Genomic DNA, 8,231 nt, shown 5'->3' with positions numbered 1-8,231 from the left:
AAATGTAAAAAAGGGTAGTCAGACCTGCTCAAGTTTCCAGCTCTGTTTATAGGGGACATGCTGGCAACTGAACAACTGGTGAAGTAAATCAATAACCTTCTTTCTGATAGTCATTTACATAATAATGATGACTTGAGAAATTGCTAAAGCAAAATTTGAATACTTTTTTTTTCACTGACAATTAATACTAATTTACTAATTAATCTGGAAAAAAAAAATTTATTTTGGGACATTAGAACATTTGGAAAATATGGAAGTTCATAGGGAGTCAGGCTCCTAATCTAATTTTCATAATGACCAATATGACTGACACAAATTAATATAGCAGCCAGTTCAGATATGATTGGTCAAAGGCTCTACTGCTCTACTCTTAAGTCATAAGCATCAGTTTCATCATTGACCTTGTACTTCATTCATCTTCCCATCTGAATGCCAAGAAACATACTTTGTGTGAGTCATTTTGTCATAAATATATGAGCATATTGAAAACTGTTGATGAACACAGATACTTGGCAAACATTCATAACTGTTTCATTTCAATTCTTGCTTAGTGATTCTTAAGGATGGGAAATAAAAATAAATTTTAAAAAAATCAGAAATCATTTAGTGCCTACATTAGTAGTGAAATGCCATGATTTATGCCAGCTAAGAGTAACTTCACAGGCATTGAAACTGATTTCTGGTTTAATAGTCCAATCCAATAAACGCTGGATGGGGATGTTGACTAAATTCCATATTTAGATAATTGCTTTCCTGTTTGATTACTAATTGTGCTTACAGGTCAAAGTAAACTACCTCGAGATCAATCTGCTGCTGGACAGCACTGGCCAATTAACTAATCCAGAGCCCATGTAAACTCAACACTCAAATGCCTTTGGGTGGAGTTTCTATCGGTCATTGTAGATGTATGTAATGCTTCTCCTTGCTACAACTGCAAAACCAATACATAGAATATATATCAAGGCCAGGTTGGAGGAGGCTTTGAGCAACCTGATCTAGTGGAAGGTGTCCCTGCCCATGGCAGGGGGGTTGGAACCAGATGATCTTTAAGGTCCCTTCCAACCCAAACCATTCTATGATTCTATGATTCTATACTGATGGTAGGCAGAGTTCTATGTACAAGTTGCAAAGAACTTGGTAACATGTTTTGATTCTAAACAGTATCTTTAGCAATATACTATTATACTAATAGTTTTGTTCCCACTCTATAAATAAGATTTCAGCTCTCCCGTAAAGCTTGAGACGCATGTTCTTCCTGTCATATATGACTTCCTACTCGCACCACATTTCTTCAACTTAAGACAGAGAGTGAGAGCATATATTTTATAAGATGCTTCAGTGAAGTGATAAGCATGTTAGAAACAGTTAAAACATTTTGGCCGACTTGGGTGCTGACAGGCTGGCAGTTGAGGTTGAACACAGGACCACAGTTAGATGTCTGCCTATGGTGACTTTCTGCCAAGCATCAGCACCAGTCCCTGCCTGATGGCCAAATGCCCCACTCTTAACACATTCTGATGACAGTTTCATTTAGAAAGGTATCCACTGAAACGTTTCCATGCTCCCAAACACTTTAACTTGAGATGTGCTCTGATTTCTCAGGCCATCTTGTCTGAAAAAGGCATGAATAGAAAAGTCCTCTGTGAGACTATGAAAAGGCTTCTGCGTGCACCAGGAGAGACTATCAAACAGCCTTTTTTATCAAACTACTGAACTACAGTTCACCTACATGGCACGGTTAATGAGCCCCATTTTGCTCGTCAGCTTGCACTCAAATGCACAGCAGAGAACAAGGGTAGAACTCATTTCAGCAGCAATTTGCAGCTAGATTGGCTTAAACCAATGGTGAAGTTACACTCAGCACAAAGATAACAGAAGCACACAAGAGCTAGCATTAGACCCCCTAGGAGGAGATGGAGATCCGTTCAGTGGAAGACAGGGCATCCATAGACATACAGACACCCGTGCGGTACTCTGTGCATGTGCAGACTGGGTTTACAACAGAAGAACATCTAGTAGACATTATCCAAAGCACCAGAGCTGGCTGATTAGGTACCTGTGTGTTCTGCTTTAAATATTTCCTCACCTTTTTCATCACCTAGTGTTAAAAAAGCATGGGCAGTGTGGGGCTGACTTAGAAAGGTGATGGATCTTGTCAGCTGGCACAGGAGATGCAATTTCCAGTGAGATTTTACAGGACCTGCAGCTCTCAGGAACTGTGTGGTTTTGAGCACTACGATACCTGAAACACCCAGGCCCCAGGCAGTTGTCCTAACTTGAAGCCATGTCCAACTGCCTGGGACGGCATGAGTAACCTCTCCTGCTCACAGCAACAGTCTGTGCACAGCTGTTCATGCAATGTCCAGGGCCACCTGAAAACAGCCCTGCCAGCGTTGCAGCTATCTACCCACTGTGAAAGCAGAAATGATTTTGTCACAGGGGCACAACAGGCTGAGGGTATGTCAGTCCCCAGCATAAAGGGAAAGCAACCAAGCTCATTTTAAACAAGCTAACTCACGTTACCTTAGACACCTTAGTTGCAGCAGCATGTTTAGGCCTGGCTGATTGATCTCACTCAGATATTAGTGCTAAGACTGCAATGACTTCTCATTCTGCCAGGTTGCTCTCCTTATCCCAGCTGCAACCTGTCCAACACTTAAATGAGTATCAACCAGAGGAAGAGAGAAGTTAGGCTGAGGGAAGAAGATCATATAAACCTTTGGCAACATGAAAAGGAGCCAGTAAAAGGATGACCTCATAGCTGCTTTTTAGCTTGAACCGTTTTGTGGGGAGTCTGAAAAATTCACTTCACTTTAGAAAGTTGGAAGAAATTGCACAGGTACTTCACTCATGCTAGGTGTGGATTTGTTTAAATGACTTCAAACTGAGCCTAAATTATTTCTGGTTCCAAGGGGGTCTGCAGCATATGGGTTGGTCAATAGATTAGTTAGTGGGCTACACTAGCCATGAGCTGAAGGAGTCCTGGGGCTTGTTGCATTCACGCTGATTGTCCTGGCTGCAAAGAACGAGAGCTGGTGCAGCTTCTCAGGGGCTGCGCTTCCAGGGGCGCTGCACAACACCACCATCAAGTGGTCTCTGCACCACAATACAGGAGTATGCCAAGCCCTGCATCCTTTTCTAAATGGGAATGGTGTTGCTGAGTTTTCCAAAGATACAAAAATCAAATGTCTCTTTAACATCAGAGGAGACTTCATCATAAGAGAGCGTTTGTGTTTAACTGCTCCTCTCGTATTGCACATTCCACAACCATTACTCTTTCATCAGACATGTCAGTGAGCTTGCAAAGAAAGTAAACTACTTGTAATTAAAACTAGCTTCACAGAAAGTTTTCTATTTGGTTTACACATATTCTAATTAGACAGATGCTTTCTTAAGTTATTGTTCTTTCTCGTTTCCCCATTATCTATACAAAATTTCCATACCTAAAATTAAGAACATATAAATAAAGTGCAGATAATGGAGTCTCAAGGCATGACAACCTGCATTTTCACTACTGACTCTTCCATGATTTCCTGCAGAGAATTGTATCTTGAACATTTATCAAAGTTTCTTCTGTAGATGGCCTGCATAGAATTATCCTCTTGCTCTTTGTGTTTAAAGAGGATTTGGATGCATCATTGCTGTTTACAGTTGCAATTTTTGGTAGCTTCACTTTCCTTTTTACTTGGTCCCCTGTGGTACTGCTTTTTTGCTCTTTAAAATGTATAGTACTGAGCAAAGTAATTCAGAACATTTCAGATCAGTGCTAAATAAATTCCCAATAGCATGCCGAATTGGAATACGTATTAATGTGACTCCCCTTTCCAAAACTTCCTAGCCTCTGTTTTTATACAGGGTTAGGATACTATAAAAGGATCTATGTAGCAATGTTTTGTTGGGCCACTAAATAGTTAGTATATGTCAGTAGGAATCTAGGACTTGACGTGGTCCTACATAGGCTAGATGTTTTCTTGGAAGTTAGCTTGAATCTGTTACTTAACAGCTTTCAGCAGATGGCAAAGTTGCCATCATTTTCAGTATAGACTGCCCACTCCTCCTGATGTTTCATGAATTTGACCTTATTTTCCTGGTTTGAATCTGCAATGCATGGTAAAAAGAAATACATAGATTACTTAAATGTACCTCTCGAAGCTTCTTCTTGAATTACATCACTTCTCTTCCCTCTAAGGTGTTGTACTCCCTTACTGGGAGTATGTCCTCACCTAGACATCACATAGTTACATAAGGGTAAGGGGTTGGAAGGGATTCTTTTGGCCAGATGCTGAACTGAGGAGGGTCAAATACATGCTGGCTATTTGGATAGTTCATCTGGGTCACTCCAGTGGAGATTCCAAAGCATTCTTAGGCTCCAGTGCTTTACCATCCCAATTAGACAGTTGTGCCAACTTCAGTACAAGAAAAATGAATTTCTTATTGTTCTTGTCATCTTCTCTACTAAAAACTGTTTTACACAGTGGAACATTATTATCATATGTACTCCATTAGATTTTTCTTCCTTAGATTTAACTACAACAATTCCTTCACATTCAGTTTCTAAACATCTTTATCTTTTTCTTCTTTGGACTCTCTCCAACATGGCTTTGTTTTTCTCAAAGTGGGTACCTATAATGGGGCACTATCAGGGTTTGAGTTCTGCCGTTTTTAACACATCAATGCTGGAGTTGCAACATAGAGTCTGTGTGAGAGTGAGAATAGTTCTTTCAATATTCTTGATGTAATTCTTCTTTTAATATTTGAAGGATTTTGTCTTTGCTTTTGTCTTGGGTAAACTGAGAAAATTTTTTTTCTTAGTTGTGCGAGAGCAGTGAAATACTTAAGTATACAGCAGAAGCACACATGACCTGCTTTGTGTTAGCCCCTATATAAAGACAGAACAAAAAGATGATTCCTGGCCCGAAAACTTACAATCTAAATGTGAAAAAGGTTGATACAGATCCCAGATAAACACTAAGACAGTAATTGTCAGTGGCAGCCAAAGACTGCAGTAAACAAAAGACAGAAAAGGAGGGAATGAGGGCTATAATCTCTGCAAATATGGACTTGTTTTGAAATGTTCTGAATGTTTAATGATTCACACTATGTAAACCTTAAAAAAAGGTGACCAGATATTTATAGTTGTTCAGCATGCAGCAGGAACAATGAAAGTGTAGTTCTTGGAAACATTCATTTGGTCTAGGCATCCAAATGGAATGTGAGTTCTCTTCCGTGTAGTCATAAGTACATAATTTTTTACAGTTTAAGAGTAATATTTGTAGTTAAACAAAACAGTTACATAAAAAGGTGTTTCTTTATGTGTGGTCATTGTTAATTAAGGGAATTAATGACAGCAATTCTGCAGTTACATAATCATTATGATATTATGGTATTAGTTTATATTCAATGCTATAGTTATTATGATATTAAAAACAGGACAAGCCACTTCTTTTGCCAGTTTAGAGGATAAAAGCAAGACTAAATGAACCAAAAAGATTTTATGATTTTATGATAGCACCCACTTCTCCAGCATTGGTTCACCTCCTACCTTTCTACTTTCCCCCAAGCTACATGAAAAATATCAGCTTCACGACGACTGTGTCCATCTGTGTCCAGTTGAAAACACGGCCAAAAACAGACATGGTGCTTTTCAGCCCACACCATGTTCTGAGTGGCAGTGTTTACTATTTCAGAGAAATCACCTCTCAGTTGAAAAGCAGAATGGATTCCAGATGCAATGTGCTTCAAAGGCAAACTCATTGAGTAAACACTCATTTCCCAAAAGTTACTGTCAACTATTTGACCAATTCATGACAGGTTTCAGTTAGCATATGAGGATGTAAGGCCACTTGTCTAAATATACGCATTTGAGAAAGTAGGCTTGCTTTCAAGTAGGCATTTAATGAAAAAAAATGTAGGCATTAAATGAAAAAAAGATGAGTAAGTTTGAAAAGAAGGGATTAATGACAAGATGCATTTCAAGGTGTGCCATAGATTCTGAGGTACAATGAAATGTGCCTAAATTTGACCCATCCCTGGGAGCCTGGTATCACATGTTTTTAGGACAATGCCTGTTGAGTTCTTTTGGGAAGCTTTTTCAATGCACCCTGCTATGTATCTCTAATAAAATTATTTTTCTTTTCTTCTTTTCAGTGATAAGGAATACCATAATGATATAACCCATCTGCCTCTCCTGCCCACTCATCAAGAGTATTGTCTGATTATCTGTTAAGGTCTAATTATAATTTTGTACCTGTCTTAAGCACATTCACAAGTAAATTAGGCAGTCAGGAATATAATTTGAGTTCCACATGGTCATTCCATGCATCACTTCAGCAAAGAAGAAGAAAGGCTGATTAAGAAATGATATCTGCTCATCTATTCTTCTATTACAAAGTCAGAATGACCACAAAAATTACGATCATTCTCTAAAAGCTGTCATTATATTTGACTGAAAAAAATGGGGATCTTGCCAGATGGAATCTTTTAATCTTTTTTTATCTCAGAATATGGCTTTTCCTTGCACACAAACCTTTCCTGCTCTTAATATAACTAAATTGCTATTATTCATAACTAGACAAATATTCACTGTGGTACCTTTTGTATTAATATCAAAGATATGGATTTCTTTTTCTGGCGGCTTGGGTTTTTTGCTGCAAGGGACTATCTGTTCACGAATGCTGTTCCTTGAATGGCAAGAAACTTGGTTAAATCAGTGTAGCCATACAGAATATAGCCCTTATTCACATTTTCTAGCTGGCAATATCTGAAGACCTTGATTCCTGTATATCAGGTGATACATCATCAGATAGGGCTTTGATGAAGAACTGTAAGGCTTTATCCTTATATACATCTATTAATGACCTGCCCATTATCATGCTATCCTGAAGGATTCCTTGTAAGCACAAGATCAACCATTTCAACCGGCCCTTATGAGCAGCAAGGTTCAGCTGATCACCAATAGTTCATTAAGCCACAGCATCTCAGCCTTCTCAGCCAGCAGCCTGTGACTGCCCTCAAGGTAGCCTGATGGGAGAGCAAGTGGCTCAAAAGTTTCGTACAATCAGGTCAGGTTAGTCTCTAAATCACTAGCCAACTTTGAAAATGGAAGCTGGGGATTAAGGGGTTGATCCTTAATTCTTGAAGACAGTGACAGAAAAAGAACAGAACAGACTCTTACATAAAATGTGAGAATATGAAAATAAGGGGAAATAAATGTTCAGTGCTTACAAACTAGTACCCTCTCATCACGTTCCTGGAATTCAGGGACCTACAAAAATGTCTTCATGTTGGAAAAGACAACAAATAATTCTTAATTCAGATATTTCCCGGGTTTTGCTGAAAATGGAAATATTTCTTCTAACCAATATATATGGCAAGGCAAATAAATACCTTACTGTCTGGTACAGGTTTCTGTTTGTTCAACATGATGTTGTGGTAGTATTGAACAGTCATCACAGATGACCTGGTTCACCTTTACTTATTTACATCCCTGTGCATAAAGTACAACTGTTTTAATTTGACAGTATTTAAAACCCACTTTCAAGCATGCAAGATGATATTTTAATTGAAGAAAGCAAAGGCATGATTGCAAGGATGTGTAACAAGTGTAGTTTTAATACTTATACTCAAGATGGCAGTATGAAAACACAAAACATACTTCCGTAGGGACTTCCCAGAGCTACATTGGATCTTCCCGATTCTTGATTTTATTGCGTTCTTAATAAGACTGAACAGTCTAAACCACATCAAAATTAAAATTCAGAACGGTCAGCAATGAGAAACACCCAGAGAGAAAATATTCAAGAAGGGGTAAAAATCATTAAAAGATACATTATTAAAAATAGAGTAATGATTTAAGTAATGAACCTTTTGACAGAAGTTCATTAACAGAATTTACAGTTTCAAAATACGAAATCAGAACAATATTAACATAAAACTAGATCCTGGTGAACTCCTAGCAAAGCTTTAAGCTGCAATGAATGTAATTGTGATGGGCTGCTTTTCCCATCAAAATGACAGCTATGATATTTAAAAAGAACATCTTGGTTCTTATTCTGAGTGGCAATACTTCCCTCCATTTAAATCTATTCCCCACCACAGATGTCTCCCTTCTATCCCTTTGCCTCTCTGTCTTGTATCTCCTTCATGCATACAAACACGTACACCTTCCTATCAATGCAGCTGTATTATCTAATTGTTTAATATCCCTAATAAATATCTAATATGTTTAACTA

The sequence above is a fragment of the Nipponia nippon genome, unplaced genomic scaffold, assembly GCF_047370975.1.
Source record: "Nipponia nippon isolate SJK-2023a ecotype South Korea unplaced genomic scaffold, ASM4737097v1 scaffold_3, whole genome shotgun sequence".
In the NCBI taxonomy this organism is placed as follows: domain Eukaryota; kingdom Metazoa; phylum Chordata; class Aves; order Pelecaniformes; family Threskiornithidae; genus Nipponia; species Nipponia nippon.
This window is presented reverse-complemented; position numbering follows the sequence as displayed.